Genomic DNA, 16,082 nt, shown 5'->3' on the forward strand with positions numbered 1-16,082 from the left:
AAAGCATTTTGTCTTGTTTGGATAAGACAGTTTATAACTTTGAAACAGGCATCTAGGCTAACTGTACAATATGTACAATTAAACTAAATAGCATGTATTTGAAATAGAAGTGTTAATTAACCTAAATATATTGTAAATGACAAAAATAAATAGTTGAGAATCTTTACCCTATGTAGGCTTTTAGAGGAAATAACTGGAATAACTGGAAATAGTGTTTAAGATGTTTGTTTTGTTATTATAACAATTGTATAAAATGAAAGATTTTGTATAATCATAGCATTCATGATTATGAATTTATTGATTTATTTCCGCCATTATATTACATATAATGGAATAGTATTCATTGTGATAATCCTAAGGCTTAGACAGTGCCTGACACATGTTAAGATGTCAGTAATTGCTGAGTGAATGGAAAAAAGAATAAGAACAAGACAATGAAGAAATCTACCAATACAATGGTCTTACTGACCTCATTATTCATAATAAAAGCATGATCCATTGCATAGCTTTGAGCAATACCAATGATCAGAATCATCATAATAACCAAAAAAGCAGTGGTAGTGAAAACACCTCATTTTTTATCACATTTGTAATTTTGAATCAATTCCAGGTTTTTTCTTTCAATGCAATTTCAGCAATGCTTTAAGTATTCTGCAAAACCAAAAGCTTTTAGAGCTAAATGCATCAATTACACATAATCTTGTGATGTGATTCTGCCATGAATCCTTAGTCATTCATCCTCAGCCCACAGAATGCCATCTGCTTATTTTGGGTGTACTTTGTTACAAAGAGAAAGAGGGAAAGAAGTCTTAAACTGTTTTTGTTCCCCCAAACTATGCTACTTTAAAGCATATTTTAATTTCAATAATATTATTGTTCTTATGTTTTCAATGGCATTATTAACTCTAAATGCTAAAGTTTCTATAAAACTATGGTATAAACATTCTGACCCGTTTGGTGTGTTCTCATGTGAATTTTCCTCTGCTGATTCAGAAATTGAAACAAAGAATTTTCTCAAAAAAGTTCTAAGTTTCTCCATTGACCACACTCCTGATTTTATTCCTTACTTAAGTGACTCCTATAAGATGCTAGCATGGAAAGGATGAGGTTTGGTCCATTCATTCCTTGTCACAAGCTCTCTGGGGTAAGACAAAAGCTATGGATTTTATGGATAGTAGAACAAGCAGTAAAAAAAAAAAAAAAAAAAGGCATTCCAACTATTCAGCAATAGTGACCAAATTTAGACAACTACTCAAAAAAGAAATGGAATTAGAATCCTACTGGGTTCTCTTCATTCAATTGATACATTAGAATGGTATTTTTGTGATAAATACATAAGGATGGTTTAAAAACAAATAAATATTTCCATAATAATTTTATCCTTTGATTTTTATAACATATATGTGAAGAATATAAATGCATCTAGAAGTTAAATTTTCATGGGTAATAAAAATAATTAAAATAAAAACAGGCTGAAACTCTCATTCTCCATTGCTCAGAGTAGAGTTGGCTATAACCCCACATCTGTATTTTATGAATTTAAGTATTTTTATTATTGTATTATGTATATTTATGGACATAAATATAGATACTGTTTGACCTATGATATGAAAATCTTGCAATTATGCATTTTACTTAAAATTATTAATCCTTAATAAGGGGATTCAAAGATTCCATCCCTGGAACATCACATAAAATTTGTTTGGAGAGTTGGAATGGCAGAAATGTTTAAATTTTATATGTATCAAGCTTTTCATAGGAATAAACATGCATGTGCTATGCTTTGGCAGTGGCTTAACTCCTAAGATTAAGCATGATCCTCAAGGTGGCAGAATTTTTAAGAGGTGGGATTTAGTCCAGGCGTAAAGATATTAGGTCATGGGGAACTTGCCTTCAAAAAGATCCATATTGGTTTTGTAAAGTGAATTAGTTGTTCTTACAAGAATAAATGGTTATAAAAGAGCAAGTCTAACCCTGAATGCTCCTTGGCATCCTATCCTATCATGAGATCCCTCCCTCATCATGTCCTGCCATGCTGTTGCTATGTTGTGACGCAGTCAAGGAGACCCGTACTGGAGAAGAGCAGAAGCTAGTACCATGCTCTTGAACCTCTAGAACTGGGAGGCAAATAAACCTATTTCCATTTGAAACTATTCAGTTTCAGGTGTTTGTTACAATAATAGAAAAGAGACTAATATATCAAGCCACTGATAGAACAAATGGTCTATTACAAAGACTCATGTAATCTTGGCATCTTCCCAAAGTTCTAGCTCCGTTAACTACTTCTTGCCAAGGTATCATCACCCTTTTCCAGACTACCATATGGATCCCAACATTCCCAACATTCATTATTCCTTCCAATCTATTCTCCATAATATAGTCACAGTGAGAATTTAAAAATGCTAGTAGCAGGGGTGGGGTGGTGGCTCAGAGGTAGAGTGCTCATCTAGCACTTGAGAGGCCCTGGGTTCCAACTTCAGCACCACATAAAAACAAATAAATAAAATAAAGGCATTATGTCCAAACACAACTAAAACATTTAAAAATAAATAAATAAAATATAAAAATAAAGGGATTGTGTCCAATTACAACGAAAAAACAAATGCTAGTCGAAATATGTCACATTTTAACTTCAGGTCTTCCAACTGAACATTGGCTAATCTTCTTTATGGTTTACCATACTCCAACTCATTGGGTCTTCTTTGACCTTTTAAAGTCTACAGCTCTTCATCTCAGAGGTTTCACAACACCATTCCTTCTATGTGGAATTTGTTTCTTCTACCCTTCACTTGACATATACAATTGTCTGTTCTTCTTTCTTATCATCTTCCTAAAATCTTTGCTTAGGCCTCCAACTCCAACAATAAAACCTAGGCCCCCTCCCATTATAATATCGCACTATTCCTATTTGCTTTATCTGCCATATATAGGTGAAGGTTCATCATTACTGAAAAGAAATTTAAGAAGTGAAAACTTAAGGCTTATTCTGATATCTCCACAAAAGACCAATTAATTTCTGTTTCATTTATATGGTAAATGTACAAATCCCCAGAAAATAAAATATAAATTCAGAGGAGAATTCCCAAGATCATACCACAATGCACAGAAATTAAAACTGAAACTCGACTGTTACTCATGTTGATTTCTAAAAAAGATAAATTATTATATATTAACTTGTTTCAACTATAAAGCAATTACGTTGTAAGTGATCCAAAAAACACTTACAGCAGGGATTATAAAGAGATGTCATGTCATGTACCAGCTTTGTCAGGTCAGTCAGGTGGTGACTACTGTATTGAAAGGGAATTTGTGCAGAGTTTAGATTCATCAAGAAAGAATATGATGGTTCCTTGGGGAGGAAATCAAGGAAAGAGTGGTTCACTTTACTATGAAGAAAAAGAGATAAGAGGGATGGAGACTGACTTCAGAAGGAAATGAGAAAGCCCCATCCACAACTGATGACAACTGGAATTCTTCTTAAGGCCTTGGTCACTGTGTGATCAATATTTACCAGTTGTACATAAAATAGTTGGAACTTGTTTTCCTTCTGACTTCCAGAGTTTCTTTCTGTTCTCTAGTGTTTTCCTGTTTACTGGCTATGCTTAAGTCTCCCTTGGGTGTGTCATCTCCTCTGCTTAACCTCTAAGGGTTTCTCCAAGGCTCAGTCTTCATTCTTCTGTCTTTTCAAGTGACTTTATTCCATCTCATGACCTTAAATATTATAATACTGAAAACTTAAGGCTTATTCATATGTTTCCACAAAAATACCAATTAATTTCTGCTTCATTTATTTCCAAATGACTACTTCATGTCTTCTGGACAGTCTGTATTTCAAACTTAATTTTGATAGAAACAACACAACTTTTGAATTCATACTTAATTATAGTATTGAATCAGTATTCCCCATTCATGTAAATGGGACTACAATGTACTATTATATCAATCCAATAATCTAGCATTTCTCTTGGTTCTTCTCGTTCTTTAATCTCTCAAATTCAGTCAACAAGCTCTATCTACTACAAATTATTCCTTGAACCCATGCATTCTTTTCTACTCCATGACTACCACCTGGGTCCCAGTCACAGTTACCTTTGGATGACTTCCCTGGACTCCGTCCTGATTTGTTTTTGACCCCGATACCCCTTCCCTCTATAGCACCCAGAATAATTTTTTTATACAGAAATAAAATTTCATCATATCCTTACTTAAAATTCTCTAACGGTTCATTATTAAGCTAGGAAATGAACTCAAAGTCCTAACCTTGGTTTCTAAAACCTACACATAATAATGATCTGTTCCCATCCCTTATGAATCTTCATTTTATAACACTTTACCCTGTCATTCACTCTATTTCAGACAAACTAGCTGCATTTAGTTCCTCAACCATGCTATACTCATTTTTTCCTTCATGTCATAGCATTATTTGAATTTTTTTTCAATAAGTGGACTGAACCTGTCATTCTGAATTTAGCTTAAATTTGAATTCTCTAACCATCAGTCAGCAGTAAATAATATAGACCTTTCTTCACTTCTTTTATCACCCTCTTTTATTCAGTCTACAGCACTTATTATGTCCTGGTTATATAAATTTATAAATAAATTTTGTAGTTTATTTATTCATCATTCATTCATTCATTCATTCTTCTCTGTCTCTCTTTACTTGAAAATAGAACCGATAAAAGCAAGGAACTTGTCTTGCTTTTTTTTACTTCTAGAACAAATGGGATATAGTAGTATTCAGAAATAGGCATATAGTAGTATTCATTAATGATTAAACTACATTTTCAAATTAGTTTTCTACATTTAATATAAATTCAATCCCTTCTCATGTCATTGCAGCAGATTTTTAACCTTTGGTTGTATTCTTGTGGCAATCCATAATCTTTTGCAGCAATCTTTCTGCCATCAATTGGCACATATTTAAACAATTATGTAAATATATCTTTGCTAGTAAAATGAAACTGAGGCAGAACTTAGAGGAAGTAGAGGAACTATATGACAAATTAAAATACATATTTATTATTTTTAATTAGTGATTATTTGATAGTATCTTCTTTCAAATAAAGACTTTCAATAAATAAATATTTTCATTGGAAATTACATAGAAGTTGGGATTTTTTTTCCATTAATGAATGCATCCAAATTTAGAAAAATGAGATGTAAATATATTTCTTTAAAAACCTCCCTTTCTTGATGTGCAATCATTTGCTATTGTTCTGGGCACATCATATTTAAGCTATGCCCTATTCACCTCAGAAAATAAGATTTACCACAGAATGAAGGATGTCTGAGAAAATTTCTATGCTTAAAGGTCCAGTTAGATAACCAGAAATATGCATTATGTGCCACCAAATGCCCCAGCACATGTCCCAGGGGAAAGTACATACTTCTTCTTTCTCTTACCAATCTTAACTTGAGATTCTAACCCACTAATTCAAACAGTAAAGTCCACAGTGGAGGATTGATTTTCTCAATGAGTGGCATTTTTTAATTATTCTCAGAATTCCAATGACCGGGGGGAATAGTAACTTTTCTTTACTCTGTTGAGATAAAGACAAGAGAGCAAGATGCTTTTATGAGCTGAAATCACAACTAATTTCAAGCCTGGAAGGAAGCATCCTAAATCACAACTGAAAGGATGCACCCACAGGACACGTGTGTACTGCCAACCTTGACTCCTGTGTTAACTTGTTTATGAATGACATTTCTAACAGCTCCAGGTATTAGACAATGCAAAAATATAATATAATGTCAACAGGGTTATGGATAATTATACTGAGGTAGGTTTGGAATCCTGTAGCCAGCTACATTGAAATAATAGAGAAGACATTATCTCTTACAAGTGTATCTAAAGAGTAGCACTGATACTGAGTGTATCTTCACATGCAATAGTGAGCAACACTATGTATGAGGGACTTGACGTGTAAGGTTCAATTAATCCTTTCCTCCTTCCTTTCCTTCTACCATTGATAAATATTTAATGAGCATGTATTATGTTTTCAGACACAGGAAATACAACATCGAACAAGGTAGAATGGGGCCCTCATTTACAGTGATTCTGGGAACACAATAAATGAATAAATAAACTAATAAATAATTTTAATTTGTACCAAATGTTATAAATACAAGAAGCAAAGTAAAATATGGTATTAACAATTGGAAGATATAGTAAAATAATCTACTGCAGTTTAGAAAGTCAAGGAAACCTTCGAGAATAAAATATAAAAACCAAATGGATGTAGCCAGGCAAAAGTTTAGTAAGAAATATTCTTATCAAGGGGAACAAAAAGACCAAGAAGCAGAAAACCTGCAATGTGTTTGAGAACTTAGAAGGCAGTATGATTATAGAATAATTGTCCAAGTAGCCTGATATTACACAAAGATGTAAAGAGGAGCTAAATTTAGAGGTTAGGAAGGGTACACAAAGTATCTACTGATAACAAGCCTAGCATTATTATGAAGTATATTTATCCCCAGAAATCTATGTGACACATGAGGCCATACATGACCAGAACTAGGTCACACATGTAGTAAATCTCAGAAGATAGGACAACAGCAGGAGTTTTTGGATGCCACCTCTAGTGATATACTCTACCACAGTGGTTTGGTAACTCTGTCACAAAAGCCCAAACAAAATCATTGAAAGGGACTATGAACATGGATGTAGGCACTTATGAGTTAATAAATATATTATAAAGAGAGTTTTATAAAGATGAAAGAAAACCACAAGATCAAGAATTCAAAGATGTTTTAAAATCAAAATATAATTTCAGGAAAAAATGCTTAAACAATCCAACAACAGTTGTGTCAACTATAAAATAGAAGGTTGGAATTAATTAGTAGCTTTCAAAATTTGCATTCATTTTTCATAAGGCAGTAATATAAATTGTATTTATTTTAGACAAAATAGGACAAAGGATAATAGCACAACACAACAGAAAAAGGAGTATGTGCTTTCTTTAAAATGAGATAGAGGTTTACAAGCTTCACTGGCAAATCTTTCTACACTGCCACAGCCTGACTATGACCAGGGTCCACGATGATCCCAAATGTTCCTCTTCCTCCAAGACTCTATGCTTACAATACCCTCCCTTGTAGTCCAAAGATAGATTTTTAGGGGGGAGACAAACATGCAATATAAAAATAAAACCTTCTTTTTTATTTTTTTTGAGATACTAGTAAATCAATGCAGGAGCAAGGAAACATTTTTAACCACATTCAACACATTCAAGATTTTTCTTAGTATCATCACACTTGGCCAACATCATGTACCAGAACTGTCCAGTATGCATAAAATCAAGAAACTAGATTGACATTATAGCAGCAATCTAAAACCAAAATTGGAGCTATTTTTCCCTTTAATAAGAATTATATACAAAAAGAATAAAAAGAAGCCCCCCAAAACAAAACAAAAGAACAACAACAACAATCAAAGTAATTAACAGTAAGCAATATTTTAAGCAAACCATGAGGAGGACACAAAGTCAGAGTTCAAGAAAAGGTTTTTGTGGCTGTGACCAATGACTTGGACATCATTAGGGTTGCTGACACCAACCAGGAAGTGGCTGCCATGAAGTCATATGATATCCTCCAGTTAGTCTACAGGCCCTGTAGGAAGCTAATCTGAGGCAGCAGATTGCTCTCATTTTTAAGGGATCATTCCTGTCTGTCAACCAACTGTACTCAGTTGTCATGGTGTCCACTGAGTTCCTTCAACTTGTATTTGCTCCTTTCTCTTCTATTTTCCAAGTCTTCTCTGGAAATTCATATGCTCACCATAAGACTCTAACAAAGACAGTAACATCAACCAGCCAGACAGATGTTTTTGATGGAATACGCGCAATGGACAAGCCATAGTATGGTGGAAGAAGCATATGACTGGGATTCTACAAAATACACCTGATAATGAGTCAGCTATTAATTATGAAAATTTAGTCATTTAATTATTGTATATTAGTGAGGTCACATAAGATAATAAGAATGAAAATAAGTGCAAACTACAGTTTCCCCAATAAATCTGTAAATTCTCCAGCCTCAAATTCAGTTAACCTGAAGTTGAAAATACTTCAAAAAATTATGTATTAAACATTTTTTGTCATAATTCTTTAAACAATACAGTGTAGCAATTATTTTCATATCATTTGCGTTGTATTAGGTATTACAAGTAATCTGGAAATTATTTAAAGTACACGAAAGAATTTGTGAAGGTATAATGCAAACACTATACTATACTAGGTAAATGATTTGTGCATCTGTGGATTTGTGACCTGTTGTCATGATCAGGAGGAACACTGAAACCAATCCCCTGTAGATACTGAAGGATCACTATATAATATGTTACAAAGATACAAGAATGTGTTATCTAGAATATATAAGAACTTCAGAAACTGAATAGCAAAAAATAAAAATAAAAACAAACCGATTAATAAATTGTCTATTTTTTTCCCTTTTTGTTGTACTGGCCTTTGGGTCCAGGGGCATTCTACAGTTGAGCTCAATCCCTAGCCCACCCTCCCCACCAACTTTTTAAATTTTCATACAAAGTCTCATTAAGTTGCTCAGGCAGGCCTCACTGAAACCCATGATCCTCCTGTCTCAGACTTCCAAGTAGCTGGGATTACAGACATGCACCACTGCATACAACCAAGGGAGGGGAAAAAAAGAAATTGATCTAAATAGACATTTCTTAAAAGAAAGCACATAAATGACAAAAATGTTCATGAAAAAAATGTTCAACATGACTAATCATCAGGGAAATGCAAATCAAAACCATAATGATATTTCACTTTGCCCCAGAAAGAGTGGGTATTATTAAAAAAAATCTGAAGATAACAGCTGCTGGCAGGAAAACCCATATGTTCAAGAAATAATCTGCACTCCCCTGTTCACTGCAGCATTATTCACAATTGCCAAGAAATGGAAACAACATAGTGCCCATCAGCCAATGAAAGGAAAGGAAAACCTGGCACAGATATACACAAAGGAATACTATTCAGCCATAAAAACATAATCAAGCTCTGTAATTTGTGACAGAATGGATGGAAATGGAGGTTATACGTGAAGTGAAATAAGCCAGTACAGAAAGACGAGTATCACACCATTTCACTCATCTGTGGAATCTAGAGTAAATCTCACAGAAAGAGTTCAGTGGTGCTTATTACCAGAGGCTGGGGAGAGTTGGATGGGGTAGGGAAAGTTTGATCAATTGGTGCTAAGTTACAGTAAGATAGGAGTAAATACTTCTGATATGTTTTACACAATAGGGTGACTATTGATAATAGTAATGAGATACATTTTTCAAAAGTTACAAGAAAGGATTTTGAATGTTTTTATCATAAAGAAATGAAAAGTAGATGATCATGGCGGCACACACTTGTCATCCCAGTTATTCTGGTGGCTGAGGCAATAGGATACCAAGTACAAGACCAATTTCAGCAACTCAGCAAAGCCCTGTTACCCATCTCAAAATATATATATAAATATTGTGGGGTCTGTGAGAAGTTAGTGGAAGAGTATCCCTAGGTTAAATAATCAGTACTGCAGAAACAAAGAATTAGAGAGAGGGAGGGAGGGAGGGAGGGAGGGAGGGAGGAGAGGAAGGAAGGAAGGAAGGAAGGAAGGAAGGAAGGAAGGAAGGAAGGAAGGAAGGAAGGAAGGAACAAACGAACAAACTTGAGAAGATTGCTATTGCTATTGCTATATGCTTGACCTTTTTTAAGCATTACACAATGAATACACAGATGGAAATATTGCCCGGTACTCCTTAATAAGTACAATTTTATGACTCTATGCATCAGTTAAAAAATGAACAAAATGTATATTATAGGTTAATTGAAAACATTAAATGAAAAATCTTCAATATTCCGAGTCTCCCTGATTTGGGATACAGAAAAATATTGCCTGGCATGGAAATAGCCAGGAAGGGACACTGGACACAATAATGTTTCCTTGATTTTTTGCTCTCTTCATGTCAAGTTCTGTATCTGTATCCTGGGTTCAGATACTGAAGATGATGCATATGAACTATGGACATGAGCTTCGCCTTTAGGAAATGATAATCTAATGAACATGTTCAAGGAATCAAAGCATATCTCTCATCCTGGGGGGGGGGTTGGATGTCTGAATCCTCAAAATTCCTCCTTTTTTGGGATATAGCACGGTTGAGGTGCTTTACATATGTATTATGCAGTAGTTCTCAGGTAGGGAGATCCTTGGCATGAATATATTAGAATTGCACACACACACACACACACAGAGACAGAGAGAGAGAGAGAGAGAGAGAGAGAGAGAGAGAGAGAGAGAGAGAGGTGTGTGTCACATACATAGGTGAAGAGAGAATGAAAAGAGAGGGTGTGTGAAAAAAAATAGAGGAACAAAGTAACTCTTTCAGTAATGAAGACTTTATTACCTGGTCCTGAGAAGGTATTCTCAATTTTTGTGTAAGATTCTATTCTTTTTTAACCAATCCACTTTTTTAGCTACTTTGTAACTTTAAACATGTTTTATTGACAAATTTCTGAAGCCTGCTCTAACAGTGTCTACCTTTTTTCTCCTCTATTAACTCTTTTTTTTTTTTTTTGTATTCTGTTTTCAGTTTCACTAACATTTTTCCATAGGGTTTAATTCTATAGTGAATAAACTTCTGACTTTTCCTCTTCCTAGTCTCCTCTTCTTTTAGTTTCTTCTCTTCTCCTTTTAATATATCCAAGGAAACATAAAGCATGTCTTTATCTCTCATATACAGGCTTTACATTTTTTTCTGGTATTTGCCTGCCCCTTTTTTAAATCCAGTTATCATGACAGTAATTATCTATGTACATGCACATACATGTTGCTAATACAAAAATCACTACTTAATATGGTTAATCAATAAATTCAAAATCGTGGGTGAGAAGAATTATATTAATTAGAAGCAAAATATAGTATCTTAAATGTTTTGAATTCACTGCAACATTTTTGCAATTCTGTGATGCCAAGTGTAATTATGATGCTGAAGTCTGCCATGTCAGGGAGAAAATGAGGTCAAGCTTCAGCTTTGTCTTCCCAAACCAGGCACTAAGATGCTTAAACATCATTCATACTTAATTCTGGCAGGAGAAAGAAATGAAGAACCATTCAAAAAAGCACAGATGGAAGTTCATTTCACTGCTGTAAACTAGAACAGTTAGATGATCATATTCAAAAGTCAAGACTTTTTTTGAGTTAGTAGTTTTAAATACCTTGGTTTAGGTGAATATATGAACCATGTCTAAGTTCAGAAGATCCAGATGGACATAAAAATACCTTCTCACACCAATACAAGTCAAATGAAATGTGTTTTTTTTTTCCAGTAGTCATGCTCAAATGTATCCACTTGGTGATATTTCACTAGGGAAATCACAGGTATTTCCCCGGTAACTCCCAAATATTTGTTTTCAGATAATATGATTTCTTAAAAATAGCTGCATGCTATTATGAAAAATAGAAAGTGCACAATTTTCCCTTTAATCTTAATCTGTCATTATTAAATAAGTATAAGCCATATGAGTCTTGATAGCATATAGTTAGTCTTTAAAGACATGTAATTATGCTCTCAGGAAAGAGATGACACAAGTATAATGGTAGAGACAGCAATGTTGGAAAGGAGGAGACAGAATGGAGTTTTAGGGATGGAAAAGAGAGGGGTCAAGAATGAGGTGAAGATATAATATTGGGATATTACATAGGTACATGCTATTCTATGAAAAGGAGAATAAGGAGAATGTGGGAATGTATTGAGGGGAATGAATTCATTAGGAATGTGTTACATTTTAAGTGTTTTTAGGTAACCCGCTCTGATAAATTCAAAGAAATTTGGCTGAATAGCTCTGGAGCTAAGAAAGACATAGAGTCTCTCTCTCTCTATTTCTCTCTCTCTCTCTCTCTCTCTCTCTCTCTCTCTCTAACACACACACACACACACACACACACACACACACACCCCACATACACTTTTAGGGTCATGAACAAATTGTCATAGAAACTCAAGAATGACCAAATCACTGGAGGAGAACAGAATTAGATGGTTGAGGGTTTAGATTGGATTCATGAACAATGCTGATATTTTAAAAGTAACTTAGTTAGGAAGTACCCCTCAGAACTTTAAAAAAAAATGCTGGAGAAAAAGCAGGATCAAATGATAAAGCAAAAAACTAAAGAAGAAATTTGATTCCTAATGGCCAGTAGTTTCAAATTCTGTACAGAGGCAAAATTAACTGAATTAATAACTTTAGTTTTTACAGAAAGTTGTCTTAGAGGGGAGGAGAAACCAAATAATAATAGGTTGAGGCCTAAGTGGTGGCACACTGTACTGCCACAAAACTCCATTTTAAAAGGAAGGTGAGTCTTCAAAAAGTCCCCAACAAGGGCCAAAGATAAAATAATTATTCACTTACACTTTTATTTTAAATACTGAATATATTTGGACAGCTTTATATAATCATGGAAAAGTTCTGGTTGATAGGTAGGGATTTAATGTACAGTAAAAGGAGAGACCCCAAGCATAGCTCAAAATTCAAGCAGAGGGAATGGGATTTAGAGGAGGGGGGCAGTGGTTCACCATGATTAACAGAACAGAATTATTTTCCTTGATTGATTTGGTTTCTAACTGAGGATATTTATTAACTCAAAGTTTAACTCATATTCCCCAATCTACATACATTTTGCAGTCATCAAGCCTAACAAACTACTCTAGAATAAAATGTCAGCAGATAGAAGTCATTTTCAGAAATAGTTTAAACTGAATTTCTTCTTAACTTTATAAAGTAACAATCACTACCATCATTAACACCAATGTAAAAAAATTCTAAACCTGAAAAGTGTCCCACGTACTTCCATGTAGCTTATCTCATTTGGCTTTGTGATTAATATTCCCAGGATTCTTCCACAAGACTTCAGGGTTCAATGGTGTATTAATTAAGTTACTAGGATGTATCTCATAGAAGGTTGCCTTTAGCTAGAAGAAACCTCAGTGAACTGAATTTCCACCTTGGTCTTGCCAATTCTTTCTCAGTAGGAAATCTTAAACAAAAAGATTGCTTTTCCCTGAACCCTTTTGCAAGTGCAGTGGACTGAATCAGTGAGAAAAATGCTTGGGCAGATTCATTTATCATCATTCACCTTTTTAAGCTCAATAAAAGAGTCATTGTCATTTTTTATCATTCTCATTTTCTTTTTAAATCAGGAATTAAGATATTCTTTGCAATTTAGGCAAATTGTAGGTGGGAGACCCAGCTTACAATGGGACAGAAAGTCCCATTTAGCATAACATTAAATAATAACCCTCATTCTTAGTGGCTAATTTTACATCTGAACAACTGTAATATCCATCATTACAAGGGGTCTGTGCCTCTACTAATTTTATTCTAAAAAAAATCTTCTCAGAATATTTTTGCCAAGTATCATAGGAGTTGCCTGGCAACTGCTAAGAACAAATGCAAAGAAAGAGAGGTGATTTAATAAAGAGCTCAGACACAATCAAAACCTTGTAAAATGAACTAGATATCTGCTTTATTCAGAAGAAGTAAATACTATCCCTTGAGCTGATCTTAAATGAAAAAAAAATTAATCTTATTGTGAATCATCAATAATATATTTAATAAAAGAGAGCAAGACATGGGAACTAATGAAAAGTAACCAATGAAGCATTTAAATATTTTTTTTCTTTATCACAATGTAGTATGTTCAGCTACTAGATCCCAAGGCTCATTAATTTATTATACTCCCTAGAAACACTCTTTAGAAATGTGTCTGTGGATATGTGAAGCAAATAAGAAAATTATATTTTACCTAGTATGGTAACATGGGAATTTTATAGGTTTGGGATTTCAACAGATTCACAAGTTTTTCCTAGGCATTAAAGAACTCATACACATTAAAGAGATGTAAAGTTATCATCAGTACATAGCCCTAGAAAATAAAGAAGGAAAACTTGAATGTAGACTCAGTTACTGTCAAGTTAGATAGGAGTTTGATTTAAGATAAAGAAGGTCAGTTACCCACTGTTTTGTATTAGTTTTGGTTGCAAGTAATAGAAAACTATGTTAACTAGTTTGGCAGAAAACAAAATTGATTTGTGGAAACTGAGCTACTTCACAAAATCTTAGTGGCACACAGAGTTAGCATGTCAGGGACAATGACACAGATATTTAAATGTCTTCAGGACTTTCTCTTCTTATTCCCCATCTAAGCTTTTCTGTACATGGTGTCTGTCTTCTCCTAGTGCTGCCATCTCTACCAAAGAAAGATGAGTATTAGCTGAGTCCAAGTCTAGTTTTCAAAGTTTCAATAGAAAACAACTGTTCTTCTTCTCATCTTAAATATAGTTTTAAGAATCTCAAAGAAGTACTTGGATTATCCAGGCTTGGGCAAAGAACCTGTTACAGAATCAGCTTTGGCTTAGGAGTACAGCCAATGGATTGGCTGTTCCAAATAAAATAGAACAATTGGAAAGGAGGGGGAAAAATATCTTCAAAAAGGAAAAGTGTATATTTGGGAGCAGATGAGAAAGCTTCAGTTCAGACATAATGAATAAGGAAATTAATGTGCTTTGCTTCTTGATTTCTGTTTCTTGGTTTGCCATTGCATGCAATATATTCACAAACTGACAATCCATCACTTTATTTAGATACCTAGTTCTATGACTCTTTTAACATATTTCACTCTTCTATTTATCCTTTTTGTACAGGGATTAGAAAACTACAGTAGAATGTCTTACAAGTAAATGCTCAAAGCCAAGCCAAGTCTGAGATGTATGACGTTGAGCTCATAGATGAATTTTCTAGGAGGTAATCCTGTATTTTAAAGTTTAGACATTGAACTACATCTGTTCCCAGATTGGGACTGAGCTCTAGTGGGTGTGAGTCATATATTTTCATTCTGTCCCTCATAGAAGCAATCATTAGTAGGGTTTAGTTCAATACTCAGAGTATTTTAGGGGCTAGTTGGAAAGCAGAGGTGATGCCTCTAATGCACAGGGCTTAGAGTAGCTGATAACAAGCAAAGGACTCTCCCTGAAGCAAAAGGAATTTAATTCATTTACAACATTAACTTTTTCCTTATAAGGCATCAATTAATTCTTACATTAGTTTATAGGAAGTTAACCATTACTCCTCAGAATCAAGCTCAAACATTAAAGAAATGATTTTTCTAATTTACACTTTGGCAATGTAGAAAAGCTGAGATCCTGCATTATTCCAGGGTGGAGACTATTGAACTAAAGAGTATCAAAGGTGAAAAATAGCCTTGTCTGTGCCAAAGTATTTTTGTTTCTTTTCTTTAAGATGAGCCACATTCAATTTTTTTTTTTGGGGGGGGAAGAGAGGTAGGAGGGAAAGGAAAGGGAGGGGGCAGGGGATTAGCTAGGATGATGGAATGTGATCCACATCATTATCCAAAGTACATGCATGAAGACACGAATTGGGTATCAAAATACTATACATACAGAGATATGAAAAATTGTGCTATATATGTGTAATAAAAATTATAATGCATTCTGCTGCCAATTATTTACTTATTTAAGATAAATTTTAAATGGGGGTGGGTTGGGGATTTAGCTCAGTGGCAGAGCGCTTGCCTAGCATGTACAAGGCGCTGGGTTTAGTCCTCAGCCCTGAGGTTGGGGTGTGGAAAGGACATTTAATCTTTATACACAATGAGAAAACTAAAACAATCTATTTACAAACAAACAAATACTTTTTAAAAAAAAGTTTGATCTTTATGTTACTGGCAAATACATCATCCCTCAGCATGACCAATCTGAGGTCCTCAGCAAACTGTCCTCTGCCTCATCTATCAGCACTATAAGTAGGCTATCATCACAGCAGCCTCACTGCAGTTCTGAGAATAGGTCTTGCACTCTGAACCTCTTTGCAAGATCTTGATCCTGCTGAGCCTATGTCCAGAATATCCTTTCATTCAATTCTTTTCAATTTTGGAGGCTAGCTCAAATCTCACCATCTTTTTAAAACTATTCTTTATACTCACCCCTTATGAATCTCCTCCTTTCCCAGTTTGGGAACTAGGTCTCTTCTTCTGTGTATCCAGAGCATTTTTTTAAAAAATGT

The 16,082-nt window shown here is 34.3% G+C and overlaps 1 protein-coding gene across 6 annotated transcripts in view; it reads right to left on the bottom strand.

Annotated features, from left to right (window-relative positions):
* Lingo2 (leucine rich repeat and Ig domain containing 2) overlaps window positions 1-16,082 on the bottom strand; it is a 1,122,715-nt gene that overhangs the window by 758,539 nt on the left and 348,094 nt on the right. The window lies entirely within an intron of this gene.

Source organism: Ictidomys tridecemlineatus, chromosome 4 (assembly GCF_052094955.1).
Source record: "Ictidomys tridecemlineatus isolate mIctTri1 chromosome 4, mIctTri1.hap1, whole genome shotgun sequence".
NCBI classification, from domain to species: domain Eukaryota; kingdom Metazoa; phylum Chordata; class Mammalia; order Rodentia; family Sciuridae; genus Ictidomys; species Ictidomys tridecemlineatus.